Below are 23827 nucleotides of genomic sequence, written 5' to 3' on the forward strand. Positions count from 1 at the left end.
TGGAATGTCCTATAAATATCAGTTAAGTCCATCTTGTTTAACGTATCATTTAAAGCTTGCGTTTCCTTATTTATTTTCGTTTTGGATGATCTGTCCATTGGTGAAAGTGGGGTGTTAAAGTCCCCTACTATGAATGTGTTACTGTTGGTTTCCCCTTTTATGGCCTTATGGACTGAGGTGCTCCTATGTTGGGTGCATAAATATTTAAAATTGTTATGTCTTCTTCTTGGATCAATCCCTTGATCATTATGTAGAGTCCTTCTTTGTCTCTTCTAATAGTCTTTATTTTAAAGTCTATTTTGTCTGATATGAGAATTGCTACTCCAGCTTTCTTTTGGTTTCCATTTGCATGAAATATCTTTTTCCATCCTCTCACTTTCAGTCTGTATGTGTCCCTAGGTCTGAAGTGGGTCTCTTGTAGACAGCATATATATGGGTCTTGTTTTTGTATCCATTCAGCCAATCTGTGTCTTTTGGTGGGAACATTTAGTCCATTTACATTTAACGTAATTAGCGATACGTGTGTTCCTATTCCCATTTTCTTAATTGTTTTGGGTTCGTTATTGTAGGTCTTTTCCTTCTCTTGTGTTTCTTGCCTAGAGAAGTTCCTTTAGCATTTGTTGTAAAGCTGGTTTGGTGGTAATGAACTCTCTCAGCTTTTGCTTGTCTGTAAAGGTTTTAATTTCTCCATCAAATCTAAATGAGATCATTGCTGGGTAGAGTAATCTTGGTTGCAGGTTTTTCTCCTTCATCCCTTTAAATATGCCCTGCCACTCCCTTCTGGCTTTCAGAGTTTCTGCTGAAAGATCAGTTGTTAACCTTATGGGGATTCCCTTGTGTGTTATTTGTTGTTTTTCCCTTGCTGCTTTTAATATGTTTTCTTTGTATTTAATTTTTGACAGTTTGATTAATATGTTTCTTGGAGTGTTTCTCCTTGGATTTATCCTGTATGGGACTCTCTGTGGAAAGAGAGTCTTGGACTCTCTCTCAAATCCTGGACTTGATTAACTATTTCCTTTCCCATATTAGGGAAGTTTTCAACTATAATCTCTTCAAATATTTTCTCAGTCGAACCAGCAAGCTACAGTGATGGACACCCTATGCCAAACAACTAGCAAGACAGGAACACAACCCCACCCATTAGCAGAGAGGCTGCATAAAATCATAATAAGTCCACAGACACCCCAAAACACACCATCAGACGTGGACCTGCCCACCAGAAAGACAAGATCCAGCCTCATCCACCAGAACACAGGCACTAGTCCCCTCCATCAGGAAGCCTACACAACCCACTGAACCAACTTTAGCCACTGAGGACAGACACTAAAAACAACAGGAACTACGAACCTGCAGCCTGCAAAAAGGAGACCTCAAACACAGTAAGATAAGCAAAATGAGAAGACAGAAAAACACACAGCAGATGAAGGAGCAAGATAAAACCCCACCAGCCCTAACAAATGAAGAGGAAATAGGCAGTCTACCTGAAAAGAATTCAGAATAATGATAGTAAAGATGATCCAAAATCTTGGAAATAGAATAGACAAAATCCAAGAAACATCTAACAAGGACCCAGAAGAACTAAAGAGGAAATGAGCAACGATGAACAACACAATAAATGAAATTAAAAGTCCTCTAGAAGGGATCAATAGGAGAATAACTGAGGCAGAAGAACGGATAAGTGACCTGGAAGATAAAATAGTGGAAATAACTACCTCAGAGCAGAATAAAGAAAAAAGAATGAAAAGAACTGAGAACAGTCTCAGAGACCTCTGGGGCAACATTAAATGCACCAACATTCAAATTATAGGGGTCCCAGAAGAAGAAGAGAAAAAGAAAGGGACTGAGAAATTATTTGACACATTTTAAATGATATCTGATTTTCATTACATTTCATTTTTTAACTGTTACAATACAATTGATTTTTGAATACTGATTTTATATACAGAAAACTCAGTGGATCACCTGATTCATACTGATAATTCATGCTTATCTTCTTTTGCATTTGTAAGTAGATAGCAATTGCATTGCTTTGTATGTAGTCTTTTTTAAAAATTCATAAAAATGGCATTTGAATGCAGTTATGAGATCATCTCCCCTGGATAATTATTAAATCTATGTTAAATTTCTTCACTGCCTTTTTAAAACCATTTTTCTTTTCTTTTTTTTTAAATATGAAACACTTCATGAATTTGCATGTCATCCTTGGGCAGGGGCCATGCTAATCTTCTCTTTATCATTCCAATTTTAGTATATATGCTGCAGAAGTGAACACATAAAACCATTTTTCTTATATTGATTTAAATCTAGCACTTATTAAGGTCATTTCAGATATATATTGTTCCCAAATTCACAAGGGCTGTAAATAAAGCCACTTCCGCTCTCTAAAGAATAAGATGGGGAAATCCAAAAATGAGTTCAACACCTGAGCCATTTCAAAAGCAGGTTGACATCTTGGCCTTGGGAATAAATGGTATCAGGGAGCACAGTCCTGTAAAGTTTCTATCTCTGTCTCCTCTGATCCCTTCTTCATGTGTGTCTCACACTGTTCACTTTCTCATGAGGATTCCTCTCCACTGTCCTCAAAGTAGAAAACAAAGCCACAACAGCTCAAAGGTGTTTTTTTCATCGGCCACACATTAAGACATCTTACACTACAAATCCCAAGTGTAAATATTTTTCAGAAAAGTCACAGTAACCAAATTTGGACTGGAGGCTTAACCATGGACCAATCAAATGTGGCTAAAAGACAGGTTACTGTGTTTGACTCAGTTTAAGATAAGTGTTTAACTTAGACCAATCAACTGTGGCTGGGCATCACGCTGCAATGTAAGAGTTTTCTCTGCACTTTTCTAAATGCACAGATATTCCATAGGCCTGAACTACCACAATGAGCCTGAATAAGTTGCATACACATTTTTTTTAAGTTTATGCCTTGATTAAGGCACATCTCTTCCTCAGTATTAATCTATTATTTTCTATTATTCAAGATTTATAGGCAATATTTAGATATAGTTCAACATTGTTGTTAATATGTATCTGTGCACAAAAGATTTATTTTTCCAGTGTCTCTTTTTTGTGGCATATTTTTTTCAGCTTCTGCTGATTGGGAAAAAAATATTTATTTGAAACTCGCTTCTGTTTATCAGTCCCAATACATACAAAGAGAGGATCTTTTATTAAACCACAAAAAGCTAGATTACACAGTGGTTCCTTTCATTATAATACTGCACACTCAAAAGAAATATCAGTTCAGGAAAAGCAAAAGCAACACGGTGTATCTCCCAAGAGCATTCCCCAGTAACTACATGCAATAGTCTGTCTCAAAGTCTACTTCCAGGAAACTCAACCTAACACAGCAGATTCCATTCATAAACTACAAAAAAAAGTCCTCGAATTTTTCCCTCTACAAATGGAGATCTTTCACTCCCAGAACCACCTTCACCTTCTCTAGTCTCTCTTCCCTCATTCCAAACTCCTCCATTCCCTAGTCCCAGCCACCGTGAAATTTGTCTCTGTGATTTCTCCTTCCTCACTAGGTCAGATTCCTCAGAAAGAGACTGTGAGGTAAAGATTCACATGAAAGTGATTTTTTAGAAAAGATCCTCAACATGGGAGTGTGGAAAACATTCTGGGAAGGGAAGGAGTCCAAGGAAGGGAGAAATCTCAGTAAAAGTTTCAGGGAGAGTCACTTTGGCTCAGTCCCACAGACAACTCTGCAGGCAGTGTCAGTCTAGGGCAAGAAGGCTGGAGTATTTACAGGCTGCACCATCACTGCTTAAGGGTTAAGTGGGGAGGATGTCACTTCCCAGGCACTTCTGTCCTCCAGGTGCACAAGTAAAATAGTTTCCTTCAGCCTGAGGTCAACCCCCCACAGAGCCCTAGGGGCTGGCCTGAAAGCACATTGGAAGTCCAGGAGCACAAAAATGATAAAAGGATCCAAGAGGATATGAGAGGAATGCAATTGGGCTACAAATCTAGCCTCTTCTCTTCCACCTGCAGATCAATGTCCTTTCCAAAGCAAGTAAATTCAGCTCTCTAGGTGCTTCTCTATTCACCTCTCATCTATAATGCTACTTCTGCCCCAGAATAGCATAGAAATTGAACAGATTCAGAGCTCTCCTTAGTAAGAGAGATTTCTCCTTTCCTTAGTGTTAGGAAAGGGATAAGACTTTTAAAATCCCATTTACATAAACTTCAGTCTGTTCCATAAAGTTTCTGATTAATTGGAAATTCAATAGATGTCTAAGTGAAATGGAAGAGGTGTTGTTTTCTGGTCAATTCAGGGTAGAACCAAATAGAAATGTATGTTGGCCTTGATTAGCTGATTGTAATAGCATAGCACGTTTTGACGGGGATTACCCAAATAATTATCTAGAATTTCTATTTAAATTTCTTTCTACAATTTAACCTTAGTGTATGAACTTATCTACCCCAACCGTAAAAAATAATAATAAATAAAGAGTAGTAATGAAAAGTAAAGATTAGCAATGACAACTTACAGAAAAATACTAATTACTTCAATTTGAAGTAAAAGTCCACTTCCACAATACTAGAGGATATCATTCAATTTTGTCTTCTAGCTTTTCTTTGGAAAAGAGGAGAAATGTAATAAAAGAATACCTAATTTTAAAATCCTGAAGTGAAAGGAGCTAAGATAAAAATTGTTTTCCTTTAATGAGAACAGCATGGTTAAAAACAGCGCTTTTCTATTCACTTCTCTAAAACATTTTACTACATAAAACCTGGAATCTTACTTTTATTTAAAAGATAAAGTGAAAACATTTTTTAAGAGTACCCAGAAAAAGAAAGTGAGAGTGTAATTCTTTTTTTTTTTTTTTGGTACGTGGCCCTCTCACTGTTGTGGCCTCTCCCATTGTGGAGCACAGACTCTGGACATGCAGGCTCAGCAGCCATGGCTTACGGGCCCAGCCGCTCCGCGGCATGTGGGATCTTCCCGGACCAGGGTACGAACCCGTGTCCCCTGCATCGGCAGGCGGACTCTCAGTCACTGCGCCACCAGGGAAGTCCGAGAGTGTAATTCTTAATGTGATATTTCCCAGTTTATTACTGAAAAAGTTTCTAGCCACCTGGATTCTAGTCTTGCTTCTGCCACTAAATAGCTACATGAGCTTAGACAAGTCACTTTAACTTCTCTAAGCCTCAGTGTTCTCAATAATATGACGAGTTGGACTAAACAGCATTGAAGACCATTTTCAAGACTTTAAAGAGTATGAAATATAATATATGGCTGTAACATAATGAGTCTGATTTTTAACAATTACCTAGGAATTTTAAAAACTCAAAAGTTCCTGTTTTTTAATATTGGTATGTGGAAAAACATATATTCATTCTGTTGATTTTGTTATTATACAAAATATTCTTTAATGGGGTGGGTCTTGTTTTATGAGAATTTTATTTACTATACAAAGAAACAAGTTTGACTAATTTAAATATATATTTTTCTTTTAAAACAAATGACGTGATGTAGCTTACCAAATTACTGTATTCACCAAAATTAACCTGGAATGAATTTTACTTATTTCAAAAAGTTACATCCATCCTCAGTGAATTAAGCTCTGCTACACTCAAAATAGCCCAAAATACTTACTACCAGTGAATGATAATTCCAAAAGCAGAATTAAAAAAAATTATTGGCACTATCCTTGGCCTAAATTATTATATCAAAAGGAGAGGGGCATCCTTCGGGACATCCCCTCCCAGGAAGGAAAGTTCCTCCTTGAATGGGGGTTGAGTCTCCCACTTCCTCTCAGCAGGGCTGGCCCAGAGGTATTATGAAATGAATGAATCCTAGATGCCTCTGCCCTACACTCCAGCCCAAAGACCCAGAGGCCACACACCCAGTCTCCTGTTAAACCCCAAGGGCAGCCAATGAGGGCAGGTCCTTCTATATGCCAACCATTCAGTTACCCAGAAAGCAGAAAAACTCACTCTATCCACACACTGAACGCAAAGGTTAAAAAGCCTGAACTCAAGTGTTTGGAAACCCTGAAAAATAATGACTATGAGGGCTGGAGATACCTGGATAGCTAGAATAGCAATACCCTAGAACCAAACCCCACTAGGCTTGCCTTACCTACATCTGACCTACACTACTACTTCTTAATATGCTTCTTTTGGTTAATTTATTTTTTTAATTTATAGTTTTACTTATATTACGATAAAAGGGTTTGACATGCTACTTATATTTCCTAACCTACATTAAGATAAATAGATATTATAATAAAAAACATTCATCCTTGAGGTCATCTGAAGGATCCCCATCCCATCTGGGAGAGTGGGAAGGAGGCTCAAGCGGGAGGGGATATGGGGATATATGTATACATATAGCTGATTCACTTTGTTATACAGCAGAAGCTAACATAACATGTAAAGCAATTATACTCCAACAAAGATGTTTAAAAAAAAAAAAGGAGATGGAGCTAAATTGGGGATTAAATCAAATGCATTACTTTATGCTTACAACATATTCTTTTTATTCTTCAATATTTCGCTAGGTTGCTGTGAAGGTTAATTTGATGTGTCAACTGGACTGGGCCATAAGGTGCCCAGATATTTGACAAACATTATACTGGGTATTTCTGTAAAGCTGTGTTTGGATGAGATTAACATTTCAAGCAGTAGACTGCAGAATGCCACAGATTGCTCTCCAGAATATGGGTGGGCCTCATCCAATCAGCTAAAAGCCTGAATAGAACAATAGACTGATCCTCCCCTGAGTAACATTTTTTTCCTCACTGATGGCCTTTGAACTGGCACATCACTTCTTCCTGCTTTCTACAGTAGCTTCCCGCCTTCAGACTGGAACTGGGAAAGCAGCTCTGCAAATTCTGAACTCAGCTGCTCTCATTATTGCATAAGCCAATTTCTTATTTTAAATCTCTCCATATGGAGGCATATAAATATAGATGATTATATATGGATATAAATTTAGATATTGATATCCTATTGGTTTTATTTCTCTGGAGAACCCTAGCTAATACAGTTACTACTGTAAGTGGGATAGTGAATACATTATATATTTGAAACTTTTTATTTTGAAAAATATCATGGGAAGTTAAAAGGTAGTACAGAGAATGCCTTTGTATGATACTTTTCACCCAGTTTTCCCAGTGATTACATCTTACATAATTATAGTACAATATCAAAGCAAGAATTTTGATATTGGACAATGTGTATATATAATTCTAGGTTTTTTTGTCACGTGCAGATCATGTAATCACTACCATTGTCAAGATATAGAACTGTTCCATCATCACAAAGATTACTCTTGTGCTACCCTCTTATAATAACATCCATCCAGTTTCATTCCTCCCTCCCTAGCCCCTGGTGACAGCTAATCTGTTTTCCATCTCTATAATATTATCATTTCAAAAATATATATATAAATGAAATTAAAGAATATATGACCTTTTGAGATTGGCTTTTTTTATACAACATAATACTTTTGAAATTCTTCCAAATTGTAGGTTTCAGTTGTTTATTGCTTTTTATTACTGAGTAGCATCTATGGTACATATGTACCACAGTTTGTTTAACAAGTCACCTATTGAGGGACTTTTTGGTTGTTTCCAGTTTTTTATTATTACAAATAAAGCTGCTTTGAATAATTGTGTTCATGTCTGTGTGTGGACATAAGTTTGCTTTTTTCTGGGGCAAACGACAAATAGTGCAATTGCTGGGTTGTATGGTAAGTACATGTATGGTTTTTTAAGAAACTGCCAAAATATTTTCCAAAGTGGCTGCAACATTATACATCTCCACTAGCAATGTATGAGTGATCCAGTTCCTCCACATACTCACTAGTAGTTGGTATTGTCACTATTTTTATTTTAATTTTTCTAATGGGTGTGTGGTGATATTTCATAGTGATCTAAATTTGCATTTTTCCTAATGGGTAGTGAGTTCAGACATCTTTTAATATCTTTATTTGCTACCTGTATATTCTCTTCAGTGAAATGAAACTTCATGTTTCTTGTCCGTTTTTAAAATGTATTGTTTTGTCTTTTTACAGCTGAGTTTTGAGAGTTATGTATATATTCTGGATATGAGTCCTTTGTCAAATATCTGGTATACAAATGTTTTTACCACTGAGTAGTTTTTATTTTTATCCTCTTAATCAGGTCACTCAGAGAGCACAAATTTTTGAGATTTTTTAAAGTCCAATTTATCTTTTTTTTTTTTAATAGAATGTGCTTTTGGTGCCATGCTTAAAAACTCTTCCACATGCCTTGGGTCCAAAGATGTTCGCATATGTTATCTTCTAAAAGTTTTATAATTTTACTTCTTGCACTTAAATCTAGGAGCTATTCTTTGGTAAAAGGTGTGAGGTTTAAATCAAATTTATTTTTTTGCCCATAGACATGCAATTATTCCAACTCCGTTTGTTGAAAATACTAGCCTTCTTCCATTTAATTGCTTTCGTGCCTTTGTCAAAAACTTGTGGGTAACAATTTTATGGGGTCATGTCTGGGTTTTCTATTTGCTTCCATAGATTTATGGATCTGTTCCTCCACTAATATGACACAGTCTTGACTACTGTATCTATATAATGTCTTGATAACTCCAATTTTAATCTTCTTTTTCAAAATTATTTTAGTTCTTTTTCTTTTCATATAAATTTTAGAATAATCTTGTTTATAATACTGAGATTTTGGTAGGAATTATGTTAACCAATTTTTACCAATTTGGGGAGATGCTGAGATCTTTACCATGTTGAGTATTCCAATCTATGAACACGGTTTATCTCTTCATTTATTTATATAGATCTTCTTTGATTTCTTTTTCATCAGTATTTGGTAGTTTTCAGCGCACAAGTCATGTTTTCGCAAATTTCTCTTTTTGAGCAATTATAAATGATACTGTAATTTTTATTTCAGGTTTCACATGTTCATTGCTAGAAATAAAAAATATAATTGATTTTCACGTGTATATTTTATATCCTATGGCCTTGAACTGGCTTACCAGGTATGAGGTTTTTATACAATCCTTTGGATTTTCTATGTAGGAAATTGTCATCTACAAATAGGGACAGTTTTATTTCTTTTTTTTTCTGACCCGTGTGCCTTTTATTGCCTTTTCTTGCTTTATGGTCCTGGCTAGAACTTCCAGTAATACATTGAATAGCAGTGGCGACAGCGCACATTCTTGCCTTGTTCCCACTTTTAGGGGAAAGCGTTCCATCTTTTACAATTAAATATGTTAGTTTTAAGATTTTTATATATTTTGTTATCAAGCTGAGGAAGTTCTCCTGGTTTTATACTTTTTTGAGACTTTTTATCATGAGAGGGTGTTAAATTTTATCAAATGCTCTCTGTGCCTCAATTGATATGATCATGTGATGTCACTTTTTTAGCCTGTTAATATGATGAATTACATTGCTTGATTTAAAATACTGAATCATATTTGCATCTCTGAAATGAACCTCACTTGGTCATGGTGTTTAATTCTCATATGTGGCTGAATTCTATTTGCTAATATTGTGTTAAGAAGTTTTACATCTATATTCATGTGGATATTGCTCTGTAGTTTTCTTTTGTGGAGGTGTACCATCTTTATTTAGTTTGTATTCAGGGTAACACTAGCACCATATAATGAATTGAGAAGTGTTCCCTATTCTTTAATTTTTTTGGAAAAGACTGTATAGAATTGATGTTCACTCTATTTTAAATATTTGGTAGAACTCTCCTATGAAGCTATCAAAACCTGGAGATTTATTTTTTGAGAGGTTTTAAATTATAAATTCAATTTCTTCAATAGTTACAGGACTATTTAAATAAGCTATCTCATATTAAATGAGTTATGGTAGTTTGTGCTTTTCAAGGAATTGGTCCATTTCATCTACGCTGTTAAATATACATGTGTAGAGTTGTACACAATGTCCCTTTATTACCCTTTTGATGTCTCCATGATCTATAGACATATCCTGTTTCATTCCAAATATTAGTAATTTGTGTCTTCTCTCTTTTGCTTTCTCAGTCTTACTAGAGGACACTTTTATTGATCTTTGCAAATAACCAACTTTTTGTTTTATCTATTTTCTCAAACTTTTTTCTAATTTCATTTTCTTTGATTCCTGCCCCATATTTATTATTTTCTTCCTTCTGCTTGCTTTAGTTTGCTTCCTTTTTCTAATTTCCTGATGTGGAAACTTAGACTATTGATTTAGGACTTTTTCTCATTCAAATGTAATCATTTGCTATTGTAAGTTTCCCTCTCAACACTGCTTTAGCTGCTTCCCACATTTTATTATAATGTATTTTGATTTTTATTCAGTTTAATTTGTTTCCTTTGAGACTTTTTTGACCCATGGGTTACTTAGAAGTATACTGTTTAGTTTTCTAGCATTTCAAGGATTTACTGTATCTGTTATTGATTCTAGTTTGATTCTATTGTGGTGAGACTCTACTCTGTATAATTTCAGTTCTACACTGGCTGAGACTTGTTTTACGGCCCAGGCTATGGTTTATCTTGGTTTATGCTCTGTGGGCAATTGTAAACAAAAAGGTATTTTCTGCTGGGGTTGTGAGGATTGTTCTATAAATGTTGATAACATCCTTTTGGTTGATAACAGTGTGAGTTCTTCAGTATTTATACTGATTTCCCACCTAGTTGTTCTATGAATTATTGAGGGGTATTGAAATTTCCAATTATAAATATATTTGATATTTGATTATGTTGCTATTATAAACAGGATATTATGGCTCATTGTATTTTTAAACAGTTTATTCCTTATATTCAAAGATGTTACTAGATTTTTTACATTTGTCTTATATCCAGTCAATTTCTGTGTATTCTTAATAGTTCTGATAGTTCTTTTAATTACTGCTCTAGATTCTCTAAGTAAATCATCATTTCATATGCAAAGTACAAATATATTGACATTTTTCAATTCTTTTACATACTATTTTTTTTTGTTATTAACATTGGCTAAAAATTCTGGAAAATATTAAGATGGCTGCCACCATTGTACCTCACTTATAAAATTATCTTTTCCAGTAGTTGAAAATGTTAATGCTTAATATGTGATATAGTGTATAAAATATGCCACTACATAAGAAATCCATTCTGAACTCACTTTTTAGAGTGAGGGTGCTGGAAGGGGAAGGAGAGAAACTTAGTGACTGAGATAATACTCTCATGCACCTGCAGTGATTTCTAAGGGATACTGTAGAGGGCAGGCAAAAAGATTCTCCTATTGAGTAGTATATACTGAAGTTTCCTTACTGAACTCAATAGAATTAACTGATCTCTACTGCTCCCAGACCTACTCTTTTTTTACATCCTCTCTGTATTTTCTAATTTATGTTTGTCATTTGTTATAATGAATATAGACATATTTTTATCAGGATTGAATATTGTAAAAGGTAGTGATTCATGTATGCCATTAACAGAAAAGTAAATACTGAAGAGTACAAAATGTTCTGAGCTTGTATAATGGAATCTAAAAGATGTTTATGTTTGAAAAATAGATTCATCTTCTATTTTGAAACTACTTTGCAACAAGCTCAGACCACTTTGGAAACTATTTTCCATTCTATTAATATAGGACAAGGTTAGGATGACCAGAAAGTCAAAGGATAGAGATAATTTGATCATTATGGTGGTTTTTCATAAATTTTCCATTTATAACACAGAGTACAGATCCCGGTGAATTGGGAGACAGAGAAAGAGACAGAGACAAAGAGAAAGAAAGATAGATAAAGAGGGAGACAGAAACTCTACTAGGAAAAAACTAATCTGTGTGAGTGGTTGGCCTACTGGTGTTATAAAAGTAAACTAGCCCCTAATAATTTTAACTAAAATTTTTAACCATAACTATGGTTTAAAAAAATTGTAGACAAGTGATTCTTTATCACAATGTTGATAACTGGGTACTCTACTGGCCATAATCTTGCCATTAAAAAAAACACTTTTATATAAACAGAATGAAATATTTATTTGATGAAAAAGTACAGCATCAGGAATCTTAAAAAACAATAATAATACTTGTATACCAACCAATTAGTTAATCTTCTTTCAATAATATTTTTGGTAGAAGAAACTTATTATGCTTTTCCTGAAAGAATGAAAGTAAATTTAATTTAAATGATCTATAGGTATATACTTTCAACACACCAATTCTCACTGGAATAATTAGGTTATATATATATATATATATATATTTAAAAAGGTCAATAATTTTAAGCAAAATAAAAATTCTACTTAAAATCTGTTTTACAAAAATAGCTGTCCCTCAATGCAATTGTCATGTGAAATGTAGAGAAAAAATAAGCAGTCCTTAGAATAGTGCTCACTCAGTCTTCAAAACAAGTTTGAGGTTCAATGTAGCTGGGGACAACTGACATATGATAAGTAAGAATATCATTGAGGTCATATTGTATTCACTCAAGGGTGACAAGAACTCAGAGAGGAAATGCGAATCCGGCTTTTCAAAACAACCGTGGTGTTAGAAGAATACAGATTACCTGTATTAGCTCTACACATGCAAAATCATCTGAGGAAGATACTGTGAGGAATCTCATGGCTAACTAATCTTGAAGTATCTACCCAGGGAGAAAATGAGAATGGAAATATGGATAAACCAGGATTTGTAATGTATTTACTTTTTATTTATAACATATGATAGGACTTTTCAAAAAGAAATTATGTGACAGGAATATGTAAAAGGAATTATTTCCTGGTTTAGAGAGAAGCAGGAAAAAGATAAAAGGAATGTCCTCCTAGGCCTGTGTAAACAACAGGATTCCCTGAGGATGACACTTGGACCAGCTTTACATGGTATTTTTAAAGATCTCCAGTCTTCCAAGTAATATTAAGGTTTCCAGGTAATCAAATGTCACACTAATGGGATAGAATGCAGGTTAATGTAAAAAAATATGAGGAGGTAGAAAAATAGAGGCTGATTTTCAACCTTTTGTGATATGTTTGTCAAATTTATTCCCAAATCTACTTACAATGAATTGCATTCCAAAGAAAGAGCTAAATCAAAGAACTACATTTTAAAAGTCAATGTAAATTTCATACTGTTGACTAATACCATCAGGGTGGAGTGCTGACTAAATACCTGTAGGTGAAAAATCAGGAGTGTTGGCCATCATAAAAAAAATTTATTAGAAGAAAAACAAATTATTCATGTACCATTATACAAAGCCAATATTTGTTCATGCTTAGACATCTTGTTTTGTTTTGGCCACTGATCCTCAGAAAAGCTAAAACTTTTAAAGGAACAGTCCTGTTCCCTATAACTCCCTGATGCTATAGCTACTTACTCATGTTGTCCCTGAAGAGGGAGTGTAGCATAGCTCAGAGCCAAAATAATCATTTTATGGACCACAGAAGTATGAGAAGGAAGTTCTACTTAAGGAAGAAAGTTAAAGCCACATAAAGAATGCCGTTTGCTGTTGCTCTTACTGTTGGTGGTGGTAGTGGTGTGTTTGGTTTGGTTTAGTTTTGTTTTTTTTAATCCATCCTTTTCTGGAATCCTACAACCCAAGCAGGTGACGTGGTAAAACAATATTTACCATAGGTCAAATAATTTTGAGTTAACTTTTTGCCTGATGAAGACTCTCCTGCTCCCTGAACTGTCCCACTTTGTGTTCATGAGAAGATATGAGTGACAGACTAGACCAGCTCTTCACTAGACCTTAGGTACAGATAATTTTCCTCTCTTTTCGTATGCTATTATTTGACTTAATTTCTACTTGGCTGTTCTGACTGTTATTATCAAATGTGAAATTAGGGTCTGGTTGTAGAGAAAAGACCCATGGAGCCCTGATTCCTGATTCCATATTTCAGGTAGGATTAAGACTTAGAATGAAAAGATAAATCAGGTTACCACAGAGATTTGACACCATATATCTGCTAGTAATTTGGTAATTTGCCTGGCTTTGTCTTTAACTCACATCTCTCTTCTGCCTGACACTGAGGCAGCTATAAGCAGCTAGTTGAGGATTCTAAGAACGAGGATTTCATCCACCTCAGATATAGTTTCATCTCCTTAGGTAAGAGGAGACAAATGAAAATAATTTTTCTGCTTCAAAGGACATTCTAAGTTTAAATGTTAGAAGCCTTTACAATTATACTGGTTCTGATGTGATAAATATAAAATGCTAAAGTGAAAAATTCAAACTCTAGGAGATTTTGAAGGCCAGAATAGCTTTAAACAATAACAAGTGTCATATCGATATTAGTCAATTTTATTCAATTCGAAGGCAAGGTATGAGGGAACTCCTATAGGGAGTCAGCATCTACCTAGAGAGAGCTGTTTGGTAATGGTGGCTCACTTTATTGTCAGTTATGTGGCCTGTGGTCATTTGTAATTGGGTTCTTGATTGACAGTGGTTGGATTGAAAATCAGGTTGGAAATTAATGAACTCAATAGCGGAAATCCACTCTTGCTTTCAAAAATTGTTTAATCAATTACAATCACTCCACACTCTCATCACTCATATAACTTACCCCTGGAAACTTACTAAACTGTGATGCAAAAATAAACAAATTATTATTTTGGAGATACTGAACATTTTTTGATGATTCCTGAACTGAAGTTACAACTCAAATGAGGAGACAAGATTAACACACCTGATATACTAACAAATAAAGTGTAAAATATTTCTGCTCTGAGATAGAACAAATGTCAGCTGACCAGACAATGATGCTGCAAAGACCTTCCCAGACTATGAGTAAAAGAATAAAAATGTGGAAGGGTCAGACGCGGAGATCATCTTCTTCCCCACAGATACACCAGAAATACATCTACACGTGGAACAACTCCTACAGAACACCTACTGAACTCTGGCAGAAGACCTCAGACCTCCCAAAAGGCAAGAAACTCCCCACGTACCTGGGTAGGGCAAAAGAAAAAAGACTAAACAGAGACAAAAGGATAGGGACGGGACCTGCACCAGTGGGAGTGAGCTGTGAAGGAGGAAAGGTTTCCACACACTAGGAAGCCCCTTCTTGGGCAGAGACTGCGGGTGGTGGAGCGGGGAAGCTTCGGAGCCACGGAGGAGAGCACAGCAACAGGGGTGTGGGGGGCAGAGCGGTGAGATTCCCGCACAGAGGATCGGTGCCGACCGGCACTCACCAGACTGAGAGGTGTGTCTGCTCACCCGCCGGGGCGGGCGAGGCTGGGAGCTGAGGCTTGGGCTTTGGTCGGAGCGCAGGGAGAGGACTGGGATTGGCGGCGTGAACACAGCCTGCAGGAGGTTAGTGTACCACGGCTAGCCAGGAGGGAGTCCGGGGTAAAGTCTGGACCTGCCGAAGAGGCAAGAGATTTTTTTTCCCCTCTTTGTTTCCTGGTGCACGAGGAAAGGGGATTAAGAGCACTGCTTAAAGGTGCTCCAGAGATGGGCGCGAGCCGCGGTTAACAGCGTGGACCCCCGAGACGGGCACGAGATGCTAAGGCTGCTGCTGCCACCACCAAGAAGCCTGTGTGCGAGCACAGGTCACTATCCACACCCTCCTTCCGGGGAGCCTGTGCAGCCCTCCACTTCCAGGGTCCCGGGATCCAGGGACAACTTTCCTGGGAGAACACATGGCATGCCTCAGGCTGGTGCAACGTCACACCAGCCTCTGCCACCGCAGGCTCGCCCCGCACTCCGTGCCCCTCCCTCCCCCCGGCCTGAGTGAGCCAGAGCCCCCAAATCAGCTGCTCCTTTAACCTGTTCCTGTCTGAGCGAAGAACAGATGCCCTCCAGTGACCTACACGTAGAGGCGGGGCTAAATCCAAACCTGAGCCCCTGAGAGCTGTGAGAACAAAGAAGAGAAAGGGAAATCTCTCCCAGCAGCCTCAGAAGCAGTGGATTAAAGCTCCACAATCAACTTGATGCACCCTGCATCTGTGGAATACATGAACAGACAACCAATCATCCCAAATTAAGGAGGTGGACTTTGAGAGCAAGATTTATTACTTTTTCCCCTTTTCCTCTTTTTGTGAGTATGTATGTGTATGCTTCTGTGTGAGATTTTGTCCGTATAGCTTTGCTTCCACCATTTGTCCTAGGGTTCTATCCGTCCATTTTTAATCTTTTTTCTTAATAATTATTTTTTATTTTAATAACTTTATTATATTTTATCTTACTTTATTTTATTTTACTTTATCCTCTTTCTTTCTTTCTTTTTACTTCCTTCCTCCCTTCCTTCCTCCCTCACTCCTTTCATTCTTTCTTTCTTTCTTCTTTCTTTCTTTCTTTCTTTCTACTTCTACTAGTTTCTTTCTACTTTTTCTCCCTTTTATTCTGAGCTGTGTGGATGAAAGGCTCTTGCTGCTGCAGCCAGGAGTCAGTGCTGTGCCTCTGAGCAGGCAGAGCCGACTTCAGGACACTAGTCCACAAGAGACCTTCAGCTCCACATAATATGAAATGGCGAAAATCTCCTAGAGATCTCCATCTCAACACCAGCACCCAGCTTCACTCAACGACCAGCAAGCTACAGTGCTGGACACCCTATGCCAAACAACTAGCAAGATAGGAACACAACCCCACCCATTAGCAGAGAGGCTGCCTAAAATCATAATAAGTCCACACACACTGCAAAACACACCACCAGACGTGGACCTGCCCACCAGAAAGACAAGATCCAGCCTCATTCACCAGAACACAGGCACTAGTCCCCTCCACCAGGAAGCCTACATAACCCACTGAACCAACTTTAGCCACTGGGGACAGACAACAAAAACAACAGAACTACGAACCTGCAGCCTAAAAAAAAGGAGACCCCAAACACAGTAAGATAAGCAAAATGAGAAGACAGAAAAACACACAGCAGTTGAAGGAGCAAGATAAAAACCCACCAGACCTAACAAATGAAGAGGAAATAGGCAGTCTACCTGAAAAAGAATTCAGAATATTGATAGTAAAGATGATCCAAAATCTTGGAAATAGAATAGACAAAATGCAAGAAACATTTAACAAGGACCAAGAAGAACTAAAGATGAAACAAACAACGATGAACAACACAATAAATGAAATTAAAAATACTCTAGATGGGATCAATAGCAGAATAACTGAGGCAGAAGAACAGATAGGTTACCTGGAAGATAAAATGGTGGAGATAACTACTGCAGAGCAGAATAAAGAAAAAAGAATGGAAAGAACTGAGGACAGTCTCAGAGACCTCTGGGACAACATTAAACACACCAACATTTGGATTATAGGGGTTCCAGAAGAAGAAGAGAAAAAGAAAGGGACTGAGAAAATATTTGAAGAGATTATAGTTGAAAACTTCCCTAATATGGGAAAGGAAATAGTTAATCAAGTCCAGGAAGCACAGAGAGTCTCACACAGGATAAATCCAAGGAGAAACACTCCGAGACACATATTAATCAAACTGTCAAAAATTAAATACAAAGAAAACATATTAAAAGCAGCAAGGGAAAAACAACAAATAACACACAAGGGAATCCCCATAAGGTTAACAGCTGATCTCTCAGCAGAAACCCTACAAGCCAGAAGGGAGTGGCAGGACATATTTAAAGGGATGAAGGAGAAAAACCTACAACCAAGATTACTGTAACCAGCAAGGATCTCATTCAGATTTGATGGAGAAATTAAAACCTTTACAGACAAGCAAAAGCTGAGAGAGTTCAGCATCACCAAACCAGCTTTACAACAAATGCTAAAGAAACTTCTCTAGGCAAGAAACACAATGGAAGGAAAAGACCTACAATAATGAACCCAAAACAACTAAGAAAAAGGCAATAATAACATACATATCAATAATTACCTTAAATATAAAGGGACTAAATGCTCCCACCAAAGACTCAGATTGGCTGAATGGATACAAAAACAAGACCTATATATATGCTGTCTGCAAGACACCCACTTCAGACCTAGAGACACATACAGACGGAAAGGAAGGGGATGGAAAAAGATACTCCATGCAAATGGAAACCAAAAGAAAGCTGGAGTAGCAATTCTCATATCAGACAAAATAGACTTTAAAATAAAGACTATTGGGCTTCCCTGGTGGCATAGTGGTTGAGAGTCTGCCTGCCGATGCAGGGTAAACGGGTTCGTGCCCTGGTCCCGGAAGATCCCACATGCCGCGGAGCGGCTGGGCCCATGAGCCACGGCCACTGAGTCTGCACGTCTGAGCCTGTGCTCTGAAACGGGAGAGACCACAACAGTGAGAGAACCGCGTACCGCCAAAAAAAAAAATAAATAAATAAAATAAAGAATATTACAAGAGACAAAGAAGGACACTACATAATGATCAAGGGATCGATCCAAGAAGAAGATATAACAATTGTAAATATTTATGCACCCAACATAGGAGCACCTCAATACATAAGGCAAATACTAACAGCCATAAAAGGGGAAATCGACAGTAACACATTCATAGTAGGGGACTTTAACACCCTACTTTCACCAATGGACAGATCATCCAAAATGAAAATAAATGATATGTTAAACAAGATGGACTTAATTGATATTTATAGGACATTCCATTCAAAAACAACAAAATACACATTTCTCTCAAGTGCTCATGGAACATTCTCCAGGAGAGATCATATCTTGGGTCACAAATCAAGCCTTGGTAAATTTAAGAAAATTAAAATTGTTTTAAGTATCTTTTCCGACCACAATGCTATGAAACTAGATATCAATTACAGGAAAAGATCTGTAAAAATTACAAACACATGGAGGCTAAACTATACACTACTTAATAACGAAGTGATCACTGAAGAAATCAAAGTGGAAATCAAAAAATACCTAGAAACAAATGACAATGGAGACACGACAACCCAAAACTTATGGGATGCAGCAAAAGCAGTTCTAAGAGGCAAGTCTATAGCAATACAATCCTATCTTAAGAAACAGGAAACATCTCGAATAAACAACCTAACTTTGCACCTAAAGCAATTAGAGAAAGAAGAACAAAAGAAAACCAAAGTTAGCAGAAGGAAAGAAATCATAAAGATCAGATCAGAAATAAATGAAAAAGAAATGAAGGAAACGATAGCAAAGATCAATAAAACTAAAAGCTGGTTCTTTGAGAAGATAAACAAGATTGATAAACTATTAGCCAGACTCATCAAGAAAAAAAGGAAGAAGACTCAAATCAATAGAATTAGAAATGAAAAAGGAGAAATAACAACTGACACTGCAGAAATACAAAAGATAGTGAGAGATTACTACAAGCAACTCTATGCCAATAAAATGGACAACCTGGAAGAAATGGACAAATTCTTAGAAATGCACAACCTGCCAAGACTGAATCAGGAAGAAATAGAAAATATGAACAGACCAATCACAAGCACTGAAATAGAAACTGTGATTAAAAATCTTCCAACAAACAAAAGCCCAGGACCAGATGGCTTCACAGGCAAATTCTATCAAACATTTAGATAAGAGATAACACCTATCCTTCTCAAATTCTTCCAAGATATAGCAGAGGGAGGAACACTCCCAAATTCATTCTATGAGGCCACCATCACCTTGATACCAAAACCAGATAAGGATATCACAAAGAAAGAAAACTACAGGCCAATATCACTGATGTACATAGATGCAAAAATCCTCAACTAAATACTAGCAAACAGAACCCAACAGCACATTAAAAGGATCATACACCATGATCAAGTGGGGTTTATTTCAGGAATGCAAGAAGTCTTCAATGTACGCAAATCAATCAATGTGATAAACCATATTAAAAAACTGAAGGAGAAAAACCATACGATCATCTCAATAGATGCAGAGAAAGCTTTCAACAAAATTCAACACCTATTTATGATAAAAAACCCTGCAGAAAGTAGGCACAGAGGGAATTTTCCTCAACATAATAAAGGCCATATATGACAAACCAACTTTCAACATCGTCCTCAATGATGAAAAACTGAAAGCATTTCCACTAAGATCAGGAACAAGACAAGGTTGCCCACTCTCACCCCTCTTATTCAACATAATTTTGTAGTTTTAGCCTCAGCAATCAGAGAAGAAAAGGAAATAAAAGGAATCCAAATTGGAAAAAAAGTAAAGCTGTCACTGTTTGCAGCTGACCTGATACTATACATAGAGAACCCTAGAGATGCTACCAGAAAACTACTAGAGCTAATGAATGAATTTGGTAAAGTAGCAGGATAAAAAATTAATGCACAGAAATCTCTGGCATTCCTATACAGTATTGATGAAAAATCAGAAAGTGAAATCAAGAAAACACTCCCATTTACCACTGAAACAAAAAGAATAAAATATCTAGGAATAAACCTACCTAAGGAGACAAAAGACCTGTATGCAGAAAATTATAAGACACTGATGAAAGAAATTAAAGATGATACAAACAGATGCAGAGATATACCATGTTCTTGGATTGGAAGAATGAACATTGTGAAAATGACTATACTACCCAAAGCAATCTACAGATTTAATGCAATCCCTATCAAACTACCACTGGCATTTTTCACAGAACTAGAACAAAAAATTTCACAATTTGTATGGAAACACAAAAGACCCCGAATAGCCAAAGCAATCTTGAGAATGAAAAACGGAGCTGGAGGAATCAGGCTCCCTGACTTCAGACTACACTACAAAGCTACAGTAATCAAGACAGTATGGTACTGGCACAAAAACAGAAATATAGATCAATGGAACAGGATAGAAAGCCCAGAGATAAACCCACCCACATATAGTCACCTTATCTTTGACAAAGGAGGCAGGAATGTACAGTGGAGAAAAGACAGCCTCTTCAATAAGTGGTTCTGGGAAAACTGGACAAGTACATGTAAAAGTATGAGATTAGATCACTCCCTAACACCATACACATAAATAAGCTCGAAATGGATTAAAGACCTAAATGTAAGGCCAGAAACTATCAAACTCTTAGAGGAAAACATAGGCAGAACACTCTATGACATAAATCACAGCAAGCTCCTTTTTAATCCACCTCCTAGAGAAATGGAAATAAAAACAAAAATAAACAAATGGGGCCTAATGAAACTTCAAAGCTTTTGCACAGCAAAGGAAACCATAAACAAGACCAAAAGACAACCCTCAGAATGGGAGAAAATATTTGCAAATGAAGCAACTGACAAAGGATTAATCTCCAAAATTTATAAGCAGTTCATGCAGTTCAATAACAAAAAAACAAGCAGCCCAATCCAAAATGGGCAGAAGACCTAAACAGACATTTCTCCAAAGAAGATATACAGACTGCCAACAGACACATGAAAGAATGCTTAACATCATTAATCATTAGAGAAATGCAAATCAAAACTACAATGCCATGTCATCTCACACCAGTCAGAATGGCCATCATCAAAAAATCTAGAAACAATAAATGCTGGAGAGGGTGTGGAGAAAAGGGAACACTCTTGCACTGCTGGTGGGAATGTGAATTGGTACAGCCACTATGTTGAACAGTATGGAGGTTCCTTAAAAACCTACAAATAAGGGCTTCCCTGGTGGCACAGTGGTTGAGAGTCCAGTTGCCGATGCAGGGTACACAGGTTCATGCCTCGGTCCAGGAAGATCCCACATGCCATGGAGCGGCTGGGCCCGTGAACCATGGCCGCTGAGCCTGCGCGTCTGGAGCCTGTGATCCGCAATGGGAGAGGCCACAACAGTGAGAGGCCTACGTATCGCCAAAAACAAAGAAGAAAACTACAAATAGAACTACCATATGACCCAGCAATCCCACTAGTGGGCATATACCCTGAAAAAACCATAGTTCAAAAAGAGTCATGTACCAAAATGTTCACTGCAGCTCTATTTACAATAGCCCAGAGATGGAAACAACCTAAGTGTCCATCATTGGATGAATGGATAAAGAAGATGTGGCACATATATACAATGGAATATTAGTCAGCCATAATAAGAAACAAAATTGAGCTATTTGTAATGAGGTGGATAGACCTAGAGTCTGTCATACAGAGTGAAGTAAGTCAGAAAGAGAAAGACAAATACCGTATGCTAACACATATATATGGAATTTAAGAAAAAAAAAAATGTCATGAAGAACCTAAGGGTAAACAGGAAAAAAGACACAGACCTACTAGAGAATGGACTTGAGGATATGGGGAGGGGGAACGGTAAGCTGTGACAAAGCGAGAGAGAGGCATGGACATATATACACTACCAAACATAAGGTAGATAGCTAGTGGGAAGCAGCCGCATAGCAGAGATATCTGCTCCGTGCTTTGTGACCGCCTGGAGGGGTGGGATAGGAAGGGTGGGAGGGAGGGAGACGCAAGCGGCAGGAGATATGGGGACATATGTATATGTATAACTGATTCACTTTGTTATAAAGCAGAAACTAACACACCATTGTAAAGCAATTATACTCCAATAAAGATTTAAAAAAATAAAAAGAATAAAAATGGAAAAAAATGCAGATTTCTTGAACTCAACAACAACATTGATTTATAACACACATCATCCAACACTAGTTTGTATTAGTGAGGACTCTATATATTTCCTTTGTCACAGGGGTAATTTATCATAAGTATGTATACTCTAGTATCTTATGTAATGAAAGTAAAGGTCGCGTGATCAAACCTTGCGAATTGCAGAGAGAGTCTATTTAAGGCTTAGGAAGAATACAAAACAGAATTCAGTTATCATTTATTTTTTTGTGTGGTTGGAATAATTAAGATCTAGTCTCTTAGCAGGCATGATGATTATAATACAATATTATCTGTTTCACTATACTGTGATTAGATCTCTGCAACTTATTTACTACTAGTTGCAAGTTTCTACCCTTAAACAACATAAGATAGAGGTGTGTTTAACTATCACTACAATGGCAATCATATAACAATATAAAAACATATCAAATCAATATGCTGTATTTCTTAAATTTACACAATGCTATACGTCAAATATATTTCAATAAAAAAAGAAAACAGAACTCAAATGGCACCAACAGGTTTGTTCTCTCTAGCTCTCTTTTCTCAGCTCCAGGTAAAGTTAGAAAAAGAAATTTAGGATCAGACTGCCCTAACTTAAGTGACGTGCCTACCCTGATTTGGCAAGTAAAATGGACCCCCCACATGGGTGGAGAGGCAAGTAAAATGTTATTCTATGAGGCAGGTTTCAAAAGAAAAAAGGCCATGCAAGAGGAAGTTAAGCATTCTCAGTAAATAAAACAGTACAATGTCCAACTTTGGGGGATAACAAAATCTACCAAATTAAACATTCTAGTCAACTGTAGAGCATATTTTAGATGTCATAAATATTAAAATGTCAAAAACACATACATCCTAGGTTTTAAAAATACGTTCGCACTAACGTTTCAGAAGCACTGAGAGTATTCAGGAAAACAATGAAGAAATAAGACTTGAACTCTAACCCATGAAAGATGGTAAACTTTACTAGTTGAGTTGAAAGAGTAGGTAAGTGCACACACATACACACAAACCAAACCAACAAACAACAACAAATGCAGAAAAAAAGGAGGCATTGATAAAAATTTTCAGAATCTGTTTCTCCTTTATTTTTAACTCAATAATATGCCTCATAGCTAAGAGTAATTCCCAGTGGAAAACGGAGTATATTTGAGGGGATCTATTTATTTATTTATTTTTTAACATCTTTATTGGAGTATAACTGCTTTACAATGGTGTGTTAGTTTCTGCTGTATAACAAAGTGAATCAGCTTTACATATACATACATCCCCATATCTCCTCCCAGAGGGAGTATATTTGGAATTTTAAAATGGCGCACTATTTACTTGTTTTGTATTACTAATTTTCTTGGGTTGTCAAAACTGATTACTAAAAAAATACCACCTATTACAGAAGTGAATTGAAATAACAACTGATAAAAGTATTGAAGTGGATGAGAGTATTATTACTGAGAGAGAAAAACT

The 23827-nt window shown here is 36.7% G+C and overlaps 1 non-coding gene across 1 annotated transcript; it reads right to left on the minus strand.

Moving 5' to 3' along the window:
* Positions 1-2165: 2165 nt before the first annotated feature.
* Positions 2166-2272, minus strand: LOC136121837 (U6 spliceosomal RNA). Its single transcript, XR_010655838.1, has one exon. It is a non-coding gene; the product is annotated as a U6 spliceosomal RNA (small nuclear RNA).
* Between the last annotated feature and the right edge of the window lie 21555 nt (positions 2273-23827).

This window comes from Phocoena phocoena, chromosome 3 (assembly GCF_963924675.1).
Source record: "Phocoena phocoena chromosome 3, mPhoPho1.1, whole genome shotgun sequence".
NCBI lineage: Eukaryota > Metazoa > Chordata > Mammalia > Artiodactyla > Phocoenidae > Phocoena > Phocoena phocoena.